The following is a 17,436-nucleotide window of genomic DNA, read 5'->3' on the forward strand; positions in this document are numbered from 1 at the left end:
TGTAGTACAGGCTCAAGGTTAGTCTGGCCTACCAATAGTTTAGGTAGGTGGTGTCTGAGCTGTTGTCCCTCACCTTGCAGCAGTGTGAATTTCGCTGATCACTCTGGTCTCTTGTCTCGCAAGTGTTTTCTTGAGGCAGGATTAGGTTCTCACAATAGAAGAATATCTAGTTCCCAAGTTTCCCTGACAGCAGTGGCGTGCCTAGGGTGTTTGGTCCTTTCTGTGGCACCCCCCAATACTTTAAAAAAAATTGTACATGCTCATAGTAGTATTGCCCTCATTGTACAACCTTCACAGTAGTTTTGTACAGATGTGTGCCCCCTCACAGTAATTATGCCCACATTGTGCTCTCTCACAGTAGTTATGCCCACATTGTGCCCCCTCACAGTAGTTATACCCTCTTTGTGCCCCTTTCACAGTTGTAATGCCCTCTTTGTGCCCCCTTCACATTAATAATCCCCATTGTGCCCCTTCACAGTAATAATCCCCATTGTGCCCCCTTCATAGTAATAATCCCCATTGTGCCCCCTTTATAGTAATAATTGCCACTGTGCCCCTTTATAGTAATCATGCATTGTGCCCCATTCACAGTAATAATGCCCATTGTGCCCCTTTAATTTCAGTAATGCCCACTGTGATAGTAATGCCCTCTGTGTCCCCTTAATAGTAGAAATCCCCATTGTGCCCCCATCACAGTAATATTGCCCACTGTGCCCCCTTCACAGTAATAATGCCCTCTGTGCCCTCTTCACAGTAATAATGTCCTCTGTGCCCCCTCCATAGTAATAAATCCCTCTTTACCTCCTCTGTATTAAAAAAACAAAACCCAAAAAAATAACTACTCACCTTGTCCCGTTCCTAAAGCTCACATACCTCTCTTTCCTGCTGGCACAGATCGCTCTGCAGCACTGTGTGGGCAGAGCTAATGCAGATTTGTAGACTGCAGGTTCCGACCACATAGGCTGGAAGTGCGATCCGAGTCTGTAGGCTGAATGGTGGAGCTGGGAGAAGTCTTCCTGCTTCACCATGCAGAGCGCCACTGGCCTGAAGGAGGGGAGGAGCGCTGGGATCTGAGTGGTGAGTGACAGGACCGCAGCTCCCAGCACTCCAGCAATGAGTGCTTCTATCTGTATTGATGGAAGTGCTCATTGCTTCTGGCACCTCCCCGAGAGCCGACACCCAGAGCGGACTGCCCCCCCCCCCTTCCCCTTAGTACGCCACTGCCTCACAGGGGAATAAGATATTATTTCTGGAAGTAGGAGCTCTGACATGTGCTTTCTCACTCCCCCACTATCAGAACAGAAACTCCCCTCATCTCCTATCTAGACTGGAACTCCCCCTCCTGGCAGGAACCAGCCCAATCCTACCAAGAGAGGAGGAACAGGGTGGTTAGTCCTGTTTCTGCCAACCATTGCCACCCATTACCTCCTCTCTTGGAACACATGCCACTACAATGAAAACTGCATAACATGACATAGCATTTCATATGAAACAGTAAACAATTGCATATACCCCCAGGTCTGGGGTAGTTTCACACTTTTCACCTTTGTTTCTGTTGTCCAGTCCTAGAACTTGCAACTTTCAAGTGTATTGGATACAACAGAACACTAGCTAGTAGATAAGCTGTCAAGACTTTTATATCAGGCTGCTTTCATGTCACTTTAAAGTAACTCATATTGTAGCTGGGAGGTAAGCATGAGTTGGGCTTTTTGGGGTATGTGTTATATTTAGGGAAATTTAAATATCATGACGGGCAATGTGGCTCTCATGGGGTTAGCTGTGTGGGACAAGGACGGGATGAGGGTTCCTGGAGATTCTGCCACTACCTTTCTTGCCTGTTTACTTTTAAAGGCTTTTTAAGGGACCAACATAGGTTATGGGTCACCAATATCTGTTCAGTGGGGTCTGACACACAATCACAGAATCCAGACGTAATAGTGCACGGAGCCAGAACATCCCAGCTCCGTACACTGCGTAGTGGCTATCCTCCAGTACTACAGATGATCTCCTATTCATGTGATATATCGGTCATCAAAATTTTGGCCCCAGAAAACCCCTTTAAGTTACAGCAGGCAGATCTTGTAACTTTATTCAGGCAACAACACTGGTGAGAAGGAGGCTCTACTCACCGCAGCTCTTTAATGCTGTTAAAGAGGTATGTGTAGTCTGTATAAAGTATCTGTGAGATCAACACATAAAAAGATTTTTGCAGCGCTCACCTGCGTTGAATGCTTTAGAAGCATGGACATAGCCTGGACCTGAATCCATAAACAGAATACAGTGTAAATCTACGCGTTTCAGCCCCCACAATCCTGGTCCTTACTCTGTGTGTCTGTGTGTAATATGAATGTATATGTGTTTAATATGTACATATTTGTCTGTAATGTGTATGAGTATATGTGTGTAATGTATATGCAGATGTACGTAATGTGTATGTATGTATATATATATATATACACTCACCTAAAGAATTATTAGGAACACCTGTTCTAATTCTCATTAATGCAATTATCTAGTCAACCAATCACATGGCAGTTGCTTCAATGCATTTAGGGGGGTGGTCCTGGTCAAGACAATCTCCTGAACTCCAAACTGAATGTCAGAATGGGAAAGAAAGGTGATTTAAGCAATTTTGAGCGTGGCATGGTTGTTGGTGCCAGACGGGCCGGTCTGAGTATTTCACAATCTGCTCAGTTACTGGGATTTTCACGCACAACCATTTCTAGGGTTTACAAAGAATGGTGTGAAAAGGGAAAAACATCCAGTATGCGGCAGTCCTGTGGGCAAAAATGCCTTGTAGATGCTAGAGGTCAGAGGAGAATGGGCCGACTGATTCAAGCTGATAGAAGAGCAACGTTGACTGAAATAACCACTCGTTACAACCGAGGTATGCAGCAAAGCATTTGTGAAGCCACAACACGCACAACCTTGAGGCGGATGGGCTACAACAGCAGAAGACCCCACCGGGTACCACTCATCTCCACTACAAATAGGAAAAAGAGGCTACAATTTGCACGAGCTCACCAAAATTGGACTGTTGAAGACTGGAAAAATGTTGCCTGGTCTGATGAATCTCGATTTCTGTTGAGACATTCAAATGGTAGAGTCCGAATTTGGCGTAAACAGAATGAGAACATGTATCCATCCTCTGATGGCTACTTCCAGCAGGATAATGCACCATGTCACAAAGCTCGAATCATTTCAAATTGGTTTCTTGAACATGACAATGAGTTCACTGTACTAAAATGGCCCCCACAGTCACCAGATCTCAACCCAATAGAGCATCTTTGGGATGTGGTGGAACGGGAGCTTCGTACCCTGGATGTGCATCCCTCAAATCTCCATCAACTGCAAGATGCTATCCTATCAATATGGCCCAACATTTCTAAAGAATGCTATCAGGACCTTGTTGAATCAATGCCACATAGAATTAAGGAAGTTCTGAAGGCAAAAGGGGGTCCAACACCACCATATTAGTATGGTGTTCCTAATAATTCTTTAGGTGAGTGTATATATCTAATGTGCACATATGTGTGTATATTTGCATGCATTTTTTTTTCAATATGTATGTTTGTATGTCTTGTCTAAATATGCTTTTGTAACATTCATACAGCTCCTGATTATTCCCTATTCACAGCCCTTATAGTGAAGTAGCCTGTCTTCAGTGGATATTTTACACAGCAAATTAGAGGGATATTTTTCCGAGCTCCTATGGATAAAAATGAAAGGTGGAATCTGACTGTTTGCTAAGGGCAACTAAGCCAGTTTTCCTTTACACCAGTTTTGTTAAATTAGTGTGTGTACAAGTGGAAGGAAGGACACCACATGCCCTAGGTAATGAAATGCCTAGCTACAGGTGTGGGGACTGTGAACATTGTGACTAGCATGGTGGAATCTGGGTTTGTCATTAGTGTCACTATGACTGGCATGAGGGCATCTGTCATGGTGGTCATAAGTGACTATCATGTGGTCATATGTGGCTGTGGTGCATCTTCGACTGTCTTAAAGGAGAATTTGCTATGGAACTGAGAAGCCAAAGGTGTCCTGGTGGAAAACCCTGCAGAGGCGGGTCATAAATGGAAACTGTCTTTTTGCCAGTATCAGCAATATCCAACAATTTATAATTTTGATTTTTTTTTTTTTACTGGTCATTGTATTTAATTGTTGCTTTCTTTTCCTTCTCTTGATAAGTTCTATATTCACATGTCTGGCATGGTAATATTATTCAGCCATATTATGGCAGTTGTATTTGGCCTTTGTATGGCAACACAATGACATAATGTTTTATGACATACACCTTTGTGTGTACATACATCCCTAATCTTATAGCTATATGGTCCTGGAAATCATGCTGCATTGTTTTTCCCTTTTTTCCTTTGGTTATGTACATTATATATATATATAATAATTTAGAGGTTTGCTATTCCTACTTACAATAATTTGGTTGGCATACACAGTTGGACATATACCCATACTCCAATCAACTAGCTCTCTAACATCTCCCTGCTGATTTCAGAGGCAGGCACCATTAGGCTCTCTGGTTTTCTCAAACCATTGGAAACATGTCCATTTTAACTTGCTTCCAAATAAATTGTCCGTAGAGAGTGTGTGTGACTGAGATAAGGAAACAACTGTGGCGCCTTATTGAGAACATGGAATGTTATGGAGCATTCACAATATATCATCACAGTCTGATCTAAATACACAGAATAGCAATTATAATAATTATTATTTTGTACTAAGGTCATCAGTTTGACATTCCAGATTCTGTAATCTTATGGAACTGCTGCTTTATATGAAAAGATGTTCCATCCCCGTGAAATCGTCTCTACAGTGTGATGCACACCAACACCAAAATTCAGACCCTAGTGACTGAGCGTGTCTGTTTATTGTGTATGTGAGACGTTAATGTGAGATGTTAAATCTAAATATATAAGCCGTGGGAAGCAACACCATCTGCAGGAAAAGCTGCCAGTGTGATTTTTGACATTTACACACTTCAGCAACTTCAGAAATAGCTAAAAATCCAATATCCATTACGAAGAATACAATAAGTAACAAAAATGAAGAGTTTTTTTCCATTCAGCAATCTAGAATAACAATGATTTCTTATGTGAGCTGCGGTAGCACAAACAATCTGACGTAAAAATGCATCATAGGAGCTGTGAGTCCACTCATGTTACTCATAAAGAAGGTAGATGGAGAAACAAAAATAGTGATACAAATGTGTCTGTAGCATAGAGCTTTGGCTTTGATCTACAACGATCTATGACTTCAGTGATTGTAGATCACCATTAAATGCAGTAGTGATATTAAAGCAGTTTTGGGGATAAAAATAAACATTTTTTGTCGCCAAAATACTGAAACAAATTTCTAAGCTAAAGATATATAGAATTTCATTCTGGTCATTGCCTCATCTGTTTACATAAAGATGTGCAGTCTCTAGGGACTACACATCACATTAGTGGGCCATCCAAAGACAACTCTCTTTTCGATGACATGTCACTACAGCAGTCTATAAACTGGCCAACCCCTTCATGGGCTGGTCATCACACTGGAGTGCAGCAGCAAGGAAGTACATTGAGAAGTTTATTATTTTACTATTCTGGAAAGAGTCAAAAGTTATTTTGTTTTATGCTTTGAAAATCCTATTATATGATTTGAGACAATTTTTACAATATGCAAGGATTCATTTGACATTTCTATTGCTGCAAGCAAAGTTATGTCTTGGGATTCCCTGTCATACCACTAAACACTGCCCCATCACACCGCTAAACTCTGCCTCATCACTCCGTTAAGCTCTGTCCTCACTGGCCCACTGAGCTCTAACTCTGTTGGTCTGCCCCTTCGTCACCTTAGCAGTGTAGCCAGGGCACTTCTCCTACTGTCCTATCTCTAGAAAGGGAAACCCTTCACCCCTCTGCCTCTAAATCTCCTGCACAGGTGGAATGTCCTCATTTTTTTCATTCATCTGTTTGTGGACAGGAGGTGGCCACTTGATTTCTGAGGTCCCAATCATTTGCTTGGTTTGCATGGTCGTTAAGTCCCCCATTGACTATATGTTCAAATGTTCAGTGTCATTTTTGTCACATTGTTCCAGAAACAGCAGCACTCTTTCCCATGGACTGCATCCGGTATTTCAAAATTAGTCCAGATCATGTTTTGACCCTGCATTTGTAGTTGCTAAAACAGCCCCTGTTTAGAGGAAAAAGTGCCCTGAATCATTACAATCCCATGGACAACCTGGGTCTTTTTAGATCCAGTACTTCTAATTTCACAATGGTATCACTGGAATGAAATCAGCTGTCAATTGGGTAATCCAGTTTGTAATCAATTTTATTAGCATGGCAAATAGATGTTATCCATCAAGAGCATATCCAGAGCAGGTTCAGAGGAAGCCACTATACTTTCATCCTGTGCCTTGAGGGGAGACCAAAATCCCTCCTGTCACATAAGATGACACCAATATTATAAAATGCACATTAGGTGGAGCCTCTTGACAAAGTCCAGGATCTTCATGCCATTGCTTGCACTCTTGTATTGTAGCTTATTCTGCCTACAACATCAACATGCTTTTAAAAAAAAATATATAGATTTTTTTCTTCCCAGACTTATAGATTATAATTCTATTTTCAAGTCAGAAATAGGTAATGAACAACATTTATCAGACCTGTCTTTTGTGAGAAAGGTCATTGGTGACTCCTGCTAGGTTTTTATGACACCTGATTAATCTAGCACATTCAATTATTGCTCATTTTACAAGACCGTGTTCAGTGATGGTGACAGACAAAGGACATGCATGTATGCAATGATAAAGGCAGGTTTTATTTTATCATTACAACAGTTAATGAAAATATTTGTAAGGTAAATGCATCCATCACCTATGATTTTAGGTATCCTGCTTTTTACAGTCCACAGTCAGGGTAGTCTAGCAGTGGCAGACCCCCTTAACTGCTTCTTAAAGATCTGGAAGAAGGCTCATGCAGCGCTCTGCTATATCAATCAGATCAGGTGCCTCTGCACACTTCTCTTTGTCCCTTCCTGACACCGATCTGTATGATTACTGCAGGCAGGATGGTGGAACACAGCTATATCCATGCTGAAAAGATCCTAAGGTACAGTGAAAGGAGATGAAAACTCAGATTACTGGAAGCCGCAGAGTAATACAGTACCAGCAAAGTGTATGAAATTAGACAATTCTCTTGTACACTCTGATGATGTCACAAGTGGGAGGGGCCAGAACCAGGAAGAGAATACTGTGATGTAAGTGTAGGGAAATATTATCTTTCAACCCCTTCAACCACTGTGATATACTGGTACATCACGGTAGTTGAGGGAATGTATGGAGTAGGCTGCTACAGCTCCACACGAGGCTGGTATGCAAAACCCCATCATTTAACCCCTCAGATGCCATGATCAACATCTGTAAGGCAAGGCAGAGCAATGCAGCTCCCTCTGGCTTTCCAATTAGAGCCTTCACAATGAAATCATGGGGCTCTGATTGGTCACCACGGCAGCCTGGATACTTCTGAATATTACCAGGCTGCCGTGGTGAGCTCCCTGCTAAGCTGTGCATGAAGCACAGCTCAGTAGGGAGCATGCCAATATCCCATTCACCCGAATAGATCTTTATTATGGTGAATAGGAAAAGGGTTCAAATTAGCCCCCTAAGGGGTTTAAAAATGATTACTGTAAAAGTAAAAAAGTTCATAAAAAGTAAAAAAAAAACATGAAATGTTTAAATCACCCCCCTTTCCCAATTTTACATATAAGAATATATTAACAATAAAAAAAAAATGGTATCAGAAAATGTCTGAACTATAAAAAAAAAATCCTGTGCAGTGAACACTGTAATGAAAAAAAAAAGAAAACCACATGATTAGCCTTTTTTTGTCAAAGACATGGTAAATTAAATGGTTCCCTTAAAAAATACAACTTATCCTGCAAAAAATAAGCCCCGTATGGCTATATGAATGGAAAATTAAAAATGTTATGTCTATTGGAACGTGAGGAGGAAAAAACAAAAATGCAAAACCAAAAAAAGACCCAGTACATAGTACCCAGTCAATATAGATTATAGCATGTGTGTGCAGCCAAAATCCCACTGTGAATGCCCGACTCCAAGATTTCCCACTTATAGGTTACATAGTTACATAGTTAATATGGTTGAAAAAAGACATACGTCCATCAAGTTCACCCAAGGGATAGGTGGGGATGCGAATCCCAAAAGGAATTGAGACTCAGATTTCTACACGTTTTCATAAGCATTAAAGGGCTTCTGTCACCCCACTAAAGTCTTTTTTTTTTTTTTTTGGCTACTTATAATCCCTATACTGCGATATATCAATACATAATATTATTAATCATTTTGGTTCAGTAGTTAATAAAAAAAACAGACTTTTATCATATGCAAATTACCTGTCTACCAGCAAGTAGGGCGGCTACTTGCTGGTAGCAGCCGCATCCTCCTTTCATAAAGACGCCCCCTCCTCATGTTGATTGACAGGGCCAGCGAACGGGCTCGTTCTTTGGCTGACCCTGTCTGCATTCAAAATCTGGCGGCTGCGCCGTACCTGTCTTCAGTCGGCGCAGGCGCACTGAGAGGAGGACGCTTGCTCGGCCGCTCTTTCCTCAGTGCGCCTGCGCCGGGTGTAGATGTGACGTCATCGGCGCAGGCGCATTGAGGATGGAGCGGCCGAGCGAGCGTCCTCCCCTCAGTGCGCCTGCCCCGACTGAAGACAGGTACGGCGCAGGTGCCAGATTTTGAATGCACACAGGGCCAGCCAGAGAACGAGCGTGTTCGCTGGCCCTGTCAATCAACATGAGGAGGGGGCGTCTTTATGAAAGGAGGATACGGCTGCTACCAGCAAGTAGCCGCCCTACTTGCAGGTAGACAGGTAATTTGCATATGATAAAAGTCTGTTTTTTTAATTAACTACTGAACCAAAATGATTAATAACATTATGTATTGATATATCGCAGTATAGGGATTATAAGTAGCCAAAAAAAAAAAAAAAAAGACTTTAGTGGGGTGACAGAAGCCCTTTAATGCTTATGAAAACGTATAGAAATCTGAGTCTCAATTCCTTTTGAGCTCTTCCCACTACACTAACCTGCGCATTTGAATCAGCTGCTCCTGCTTCACTTTCCTGTGGCTGGCCGCTCCTGCTGCATTTAGCACCCACATGGAAGTACTGTACAGGGATATATTGTGACATGGTCAGTAACAAGTTGGGAGTGGTGCTCAATGGTTCTGTGCACAATGGCCCCTGCTACATTCAACTCCCACATTTAAGCACAAGAATGTATAGCATGATGTGGGTGATATCAAGCACAAATGGGTCCATGCTTAGCGACCTCTGTGCCAAGCAGTTCCTGTGCTGACCTAGCATGGTTCGGGGGAGGCGAGTGGATTCCACCAGTGTCTATGAAAGTAGGCCAGTTGGACATCATGCAAAGGGACCTCCACTTTGGTTTGCCCTGGGGATTTTGTGTATTAGATGGCTTTGTATTACCATTATTCCTAATTCTACAAATTAATTTTCGTGAGCATGAATATTTCTATATGTACTGTAGATTGCAGTCCTGGAACAAGATCTCTGCCCATAAATGGATGCATTTTCTATTACACCTCCTGGGACAGGCTATCTGCTAGTATATGTATATTGTTGCTTATATACATACTTGCTAATGTTTAAGAGGAGATACCAGGGAGGGATGTTCAAAGTGGTTCTTTTCTTGGCATTATGCCCCTCCTATTTACACAGGGTCTAAATTACAAATAAATATGACTCCTTTGTCACATCTCTCAGACCAAACCTTCTAAACAAATACAGACCACAGAACAGACCCTGAGAATAAATATACCCCAGACTAAACCTCCTAAATAAAGTACCCGGATCAGACAAAACAAATTCCGACCCCAGTAATGCAGTCCAGAGAAACCCCCACAGGGTTGTCCTAGCATGCGTGTTCTGTGAATGTGGAGAGGGAAGAAAGCCACTTCCAGACACCAAGGATTATCTCACAAAGAACAAATGAGGAGGGCATGTTGAACTCCAACAGCCAGACCTTATCTGTCCGAACATCAGGGGAGAGTCGAGAGGCCCCTATAAACACTGGATGGTTGGCCAAACCTGCCATGTTCAGTTAACTAGTGCTTACTCAGCTTTTGTAAGAGCCCCATTTTATTTGCATCTATGACCCTAATAAGGTTGTCCAGTTTCCCATATTCATGACCTACTATATGGCCAACATGGGTCATCAATGTTGACAGCACAGGTAAGCAATGAAGAAAATGCAGTGCTCATGTGAGCACTACAGTCTCTTCAAACAGCTGATCGGCAGGGATGCCGGGAGTCAGACCCCTGCTGATCTGATACTGAGCACCTATCCTGAGGATAGATCATAAATATGGGAAACCTGACAACCCCTTTAAGGTGCAGTGCAATTATTTGCATTATAAGTAATAATATCAATCTGTGATGAATCTTTGACAATGATGTCTCATTCAGAAACTTTCAAAACTCACAAGGTGTTTTTTTTTTTCCCAGTCACACAGCAACCACATAACCTCTTTAATATTTGCACTGTGCATTCACAGGAAAAGCAGACACGCTATCCCCCGTGTCCAGAGCAATATGAGCAATCATATCGCCCTTCATACATATACACACTACGTTTGAATTAGTTTGGGGTTTACAATGGTCTTTTTGACCTATGTTTTTTTTTTCTATAGTTCTGAGCTATGATAATAAAGGCTTCCGTCCTTGTACTATTTATAAAAAGGTTATTGATGAATGCCTTCTCATAGAACCGATGTGTACAATTCTACTTTTTGAATATTTTTTCTTATTTGAAATGTTTTTATATGCTTTTATATATTATTCTTTTTTTTTATATATTACCTTTGCTCACTGCATTGTAATGCATATATGCTATCCTGAAAAAGAAAACTAAAATAAAGAACGTTAATACAAAACTCACAAGGTGTTAGTCATCTGGAGTGCTCCCTTTAAGTTCAAACCCGATCAAGTAATTATACATTATTTATCCATTAATTTCTACAAAATGCAAAGTATATCAGAATATTATATAATTTTCTGTTTGTACCTGTTTCCTGGTAACACAATTCTACAGTTATGATTCCAAGGATTAATAGATGATATGGGAGTTCATCAGAAGTTTATACATTCCAATTTATTTTTTAATCTCTATTCACTTGCATATCTTCTTTCGACATAGTATTGATAACAATATTGTAAGGTGTAGCTTCAATATACAACTGGAGCCAACATTTTGAATAGATTATTTCTGGGCAGGCTCCATTAGAAGCAGTTCTTCTATTGCTGAATGTATTAATCCTGGCATTATTTATACCAGTCTTAATGCAGTGATCTGGTGGTTCACTGCTAAATGGGGTTATGTGAAGTTACTGTGTATGCTATATCCCATTTGCTGTATATCGGAGAGATATTTCATTTTCGGCCCTAGACTCAGTTGCTAGGTGTGAGCTGGCCCTACCCCTCTAAGCTGAGAGTTGTAGGGTACTGAAGTGTGCAGCTACAAACTGACATGTGAGCAGCAAAGGTTACTAACTGGTGCCTGAAACTGAATCTGCAGACAAGTATACACCAGCCCTGTGGACTAATAGCAGCTATAAAAAGTCACTCTAAGACATGCCATCCTCTCAAGAAAGGACTTAGCAGAGGGTTGAGGGCCATCACAAAAGGACAGTGAATGGACAAAGCATCAGTGAAAGGTAACGCCCATATTGAAGCTATGGACTTCAGTGCATTTAGTTGGGGATAAGCTTCAAGTACCCTGCTATAGTCCTGAGACAGACTAGCCATCTGTTAAGACTATGCCACTAGGCATTGTTGTGAGAATTTATTGAGATAGAAAGACTTTGCACCCCTTGGCTGAAATAGGAGATTTGCTTGGACTAATTCAGAAGAGACTCATAGAGATGTTTATATCATGGCCTATGCCCCTTATACCTCCATATATAGCCTTTGGAAAACTGTGCATGTAATCTGGAGAGACTGAACTGCTTTTGCAAGTGCCTATATCATCTGCATAAATTGTCTCAGTAAAGTACAGTAGACTGGTTACCCCTAGTGATGCAATAGTTAGACCGCTGCAGACAGCGACATTAGCTGTGCCACATCTCCAGTGTAAAGTGTGTTCATCCAAAAGATATCTGTGACATCCAGTGTACTTTTTTAATAGACGGTGTCCGCTGCAGACAGTAACATTAGCTGCGCCACATCTCCAGTGTAAAGTGTGCGCTTTCAAAAAATATCTATTACATCCAGTGTACTTTTTCCGTACATGGTGTCCGCAGCGGACAGTGACATTAGCTGCGCCACATCTCCAGTGTAACGTGTGCGCATCCAAAAAATATCTGTGATATCCAGTGTACTTTTTCAATACACAGTGTCCTCTTATGACAGTGACATTAGCTGCGCCACATCTCCAGTATAAAGTGTGCTCATCCAAAAATATATTTGTGACATACAGTGTACTTTTTCAATAGATGGTGTCCGCTTCTGACAGTGACATTACCATGGCCACATCTGCAGTGTAACGTGTGCGCTGAAAAAAGTTATCTTTGACATCCAGTGTACTTTTTTATTAGATGGTGTCCGCTTCTGACAGTGACATTACCAGTACCACATCTCCAGTGTAACGTGTGCTCTTAAAAAATGTATCTATGACATACAGTGTACATTTTACGTAGACGCTTTGGACAGTGACATTACCAGTAGTACCTCTCCTGTATAACGTTTCCTCATCCCAAATACCTGTGATATTCCTTGTAATTTTTTATTCGCCGCTGGTGACAGCATTGACATTATCTGCGGGATATCTCCTGTGTGACGTTTCAACATCCCAAATACCTTTTTTTTTTTTTAAATTGCATGCACTTCCAAATCCTAAGCTACTGTACGTGTGACATATTTTCAAGCATATATAACATTTGATATGAAGAAGGCGAGCAGTAAGGGATGGGAAAGTGGCCGTGATGCTGATGGTACATGCAGAGGCCGTGGCCCTGGGCGCGTTGAAACTGTGCCTGCTGCTAGAGCACAAGAAAAACAATCATCCACGATAGCTAGCTTCATGTCCCAGTTTGCAGGGCAGTGCAGGACACCACTCTTGAAGTCAAACCAGTGTGACCAGGTGGTCGGTTGGATTGCAGCAGAAAATGCTTTCAGTCTATTAAGCACCACCCTGTCTTCCACCAAGTCCAGTCTTGATACTCCTTCCTCCCACCACGGAGAGTCTAGCCAAAGAGGTGATCCCACACTCAGATATTCCGAGGACCTCTTTTTATCACTATTCCTTGATTTGGCCCTCTTGCCAAGCACACTTGAAGAGGGACAGATCTTGTGCCATGATTTCCAAACACTTGAGTATCCACAGTCACAAGAAGATGACGGTGGGGAACAGCAATTACTGTTTGATGAGGTGGATGATGATGAGACACAGTTGCCAATAAGTCCATGGCAATTAGTGTCTCAAGAGGTTGATGAAGAGGATGAGACACAGTTGTCAATCACTGAGGTTGTGGTTAGGTCAACAAGTCAGGAGGATGAACAGAGTGAGGAACTGGAAGAGGAGGGGGTGGACGATAAAGTCACTGACCGGACCTGGGAAAGTGGAAAGCCGAGCGAGGACAGCAGTACAGAGGGGGAGGGATCTGCAGCACCACAACAGCCTGGAAGAGGCAGTGGGGTGGTAAAAGGGAGAAGGCTTGCCACACTAAACAGGCCCACAACAGTTCCTTCTCAGCACATCCTTGTAGAAATCTCCCTTGCCAAGGGGTAGGTGTTCCGCAGTATGGCGCTTTTTTGAGGAAAGTGCGGACGACAAAAGAATAGTAGTTTGCAAACTGTGCTGTACCAAAATGAGCCGGGTCGTGAACACTAGCAACCTCACCACCACCATGATCCGCCACATGGCATCCAATCACTGTAATAAGTGGGCTGAACGTCGATGAGGGTTTCCACCAGCACCTACGTTAGTAGCTCCAACCCCTATTTCTCTTCCTCCGCCTCCTCCTCCACTTCCACCTCCGAATTATCCTTGTGCAGCACCAGTCAGTCATCAGTGTAGCATCACAGTGAGTGGGGAAGTGGCAAAAGGCCGTGCTGAAGCTGATATGCTTAGGGAACAAACAGCACACCACCGCAAGGCTGTGGCAGGGGAAAAGAGACCAGACTGAGCTGTGACTCTCGCCACTCAACCCACAACCAGGCATGGTTGTGTCTGATAATGGCCGTAACTTGGTGGCAGCTTTGGAGCTCGGCAAGCTGACACACATCCCATGCCTAGCCCACATCTTAAACTTAGTGGTTCAGCGGTTTCTCAAAACCTACCCCAATTTGCCTCAGCTACTGGTGAAGGTGCGCCGTGTGTGTGCACATTTCCGCAAGTCATCGACAGCTACAGCCAGTCTGTCAACGCTGAAGCAGCGCTTGAAATTGCCAGCTCACCGGCTGTTGTGCGACGTGAGCACGCGCTGGAACTTGACGTTCCACATGTTGGCCAGGCTTTGAGAGCAGCAAAGGGCAGTAGTGGAATACCAGCTGCAACATGGTTGCCGCCTTTCCAGTCAACTTCTGCTATTCACAAGCGAGAAGTGGGCATGGATGTCTGACCTCTGTGAGGTTTTAAGGAATTTGACAATAAAGGGGAGGAGGATCAGACGGTTGCTAATTAGGGTAGTACCCATGGAAGTTCAATTTCATCTGTTCTGCGTGGGTGGGCAGAAGAGGAGGAAGAGGATGAGGAGATTGAGAGTGATCATCCTGATGATTACAGCTAAGTCTTGCCTGATTACTGGTTGTTCACCCTTCTCGACCTCCGCTACAAAGAGAACTCATCGCTCATTCCACTAGTGGAGAGGATGAGCAAAACGGTGCAATACCAGAAGGTCTTTGTTGAAAAATTGCTTCAAAAATTGATATCTGAAAAAGCTGGCGGCAGAGTCTGTAGTTCCTTGGCCAACCAAAGAAGGTAGACAAGTGGAACACATAGCAGTTTCAACAGAGGCAGGGCAACACTCTCCAAATCCTAGGACAGTTTCACGACACCCCGCCAGCACCCTCACCCTGATGCGCGGTCTAGTGTCACAAGGAGGGAAAAAATTTGGAAGATGGTGAAGGAGTACATAGCAGACCGTGTCAGCGTCCTTAATGATTCCTCAGTGCCTTACAACTATTGGGTGTCCAAGCTGGACATGTAGCACGAACTGGCTCTCTATGCCTTGGAGGTGCTGGCCTGCCCTGCTGCCAGCATTTTGTCTGAGCGGGTATTTAGTGCTGCTGGTGGCATTATAAAAGATAAGAGTATCCACCTGTCAACTGAAAATGCTGACAGGTTGACTCTTATAAAAATGAACAAGGTGTGGATTGCCCCTGACTTCTCGACTCCACCAGAGGAAAGCGGCTGAACATAAAGGCTATTTAAATGTGCTGTTTATAATGTACTGAATACACTATATTCCCATGCACCCCTTCCACCACAAAAAAGGGTATATGGTTGAATCTTCCTTTTCTCCTCCTCCTCCTCCTCTTCCATCATATAAACATGCTTATTCGTTGCATATAATGCCCTCTCATATATGCCCTTCCATCTAATGTTTACAGGGTCAGCTCACCTACAGGCCCTCGCATATAATTTTTTAGAGGGTCAACTCACCAGCAGGCCCTCACCTACAATCTTTTACAGGGTCAGCTCACCTGCAGGCCCACACATAATGTTTTACAAAGTCAGCTCACCTTCAGGCCCTGGCATATAATTTTTTTTAGAGGGTCAGCTCACCAGAAGGCCATCACCTACATTCTTTTACAGGGTCAGCTCACCTGCAGGCCCATGCATATAATGTTTTAGAGGGTCAGCTCACCAGCAGGCCCTCACCTACAAGTCCAGTCGAACTATCCAAGAGTCTGGTCAACACAATCCTCACCGCTGGTGGTCGCGTAAATAGTTATCACGGAGGAGTCTCGTTCGTTATCGGAATTAACCAGACAAATTACTCCACCAACTAAGAACGTCCATGCACCACCACCCACAGAATTGAGAAAGAGCTATAAATCTGTCTATCCATTTCATGTCTGGGCCGGGTGAGGTTTCCAGAGTTGAGTCAAATTAAGCCACAGGCTCCACTCCTGGTGGTGCCCTTCCGTCAATTCCTTTAAGTTTCAGCTTTGCAAACAAACTCCCCCCAGAAACCAAAGACTTTGGTTTCCTGGAAGCTGCTCGGCGGGTCATGGGAATAACGCCACCGGATTGCCGATCGGCATCGTTTATGGTCGGAACTACGACGATATCTGATCGTCTTCAAACCTCCAACTTTCGTTTTAATGAAATGCTTTCGCTTTGGTCCAAGAATGCTTGCGCCGGTCCAAGAATTTCACCTCTAGCGGCACAATCCGGAAGCCCCCATCCGTCCCTCTTAATCATGGCCCCAGTTCCGAAAACCAACGAAATAGAACCGGAGTCCTATTCCATTATTCCTAGCTGAAGTATTCAGGAGACCCGGCCTGCTTTGAACACTGTAAATTTTTTAAATAGTAAGCTAAGCAGCAGGCACACTTCCATAATTTTTTAGATGGTCAGCTCAGCAGCAGTCCCTCAACCATAATGTTTTAGAGGGTCAGCTTAGCAGCAGACCCTCACCCATAATGTTTTAGAGGGTCAGCTCAGCAGCAGGCCCTCGCCCCTAATGTTTTAGATGGTTAGATCAGCAGACGTTTTCTCCAAATGTTTTAGAGGGTCACCAGCAGGCCATCAATCATAATTTTTCAAGGGTGTGTATGATGCCCTCCTTTATGTGTAACAAAGGGTGTTTTGGAGTGCCGGTTCCTTGTAATTTTTGGCAACCCTTTCACTTATTGCATAGGCTTTATGAGTGTAGGAGTCCCACTACATGAACAATTGTACCACAATGTAACTGAAGCCCTTCTTTATGTGATTTACAGGTTGTATCGGAGTGCCTCTTCCTTGTAATTTTTGGCAGAACTTCCACTTTATATACAAGTAAAAATACAGAAAAGAATGTTTCCTAACAATTTTTCTTCTAAAATCAATTTTTTCTTTGGTTTTGTGCATATTATTTTCAGTCTGTAAAAGTGGCGTACTACTCGGACAACATTGTTCCCATCAGCGACCTGGGAGTCCAAGATGCATCCAGACATCCTCCCTATGCTGTTCCAGAACCTTTTCAGTGGTGTTTCCATCAATTTCTGACCTTTTCCTAGGAACCAGGCACTCTCCCCTCTTCAGAGCAGGGGGCGCCTGGTTTAATGCTTGGGTTCTCCCATTGACTTCCATTATGCTCGGGTGCTCAGTAGAGCACCCGAGCATCCCGATGTGTTCGGCCAGAGAATCTGAGCACCATAATCAACACTAGTTACCCCTTAATCC

General features: G+C 43.1%; 1 protein-coding gene across 1 annotated transcript in view; it reads right to left on the reverse strand.

Moving 5' to 3' along the window:
- Positions 1-17,436, reverse strand: part of FSTL4 (follistatin like 4) — an 860,919-nt gene that overhangs the window by 630,681 nt on the left and 212,802 nt on the right. The window lies entirely within an intron of this gene.

This window comes from Bufo bufo, chromosome 1, assembly GCF_905171765.1.
Source record: "Bufo bufo chromosome 1, aBufBuf1.1, whole genome shotgun sequence".
Lineage (NCBI taxonomy): Eukaryota > Metazoa > Chordata > Amphibia > Anura > Bufonidae > Bufo > Bufo bufo.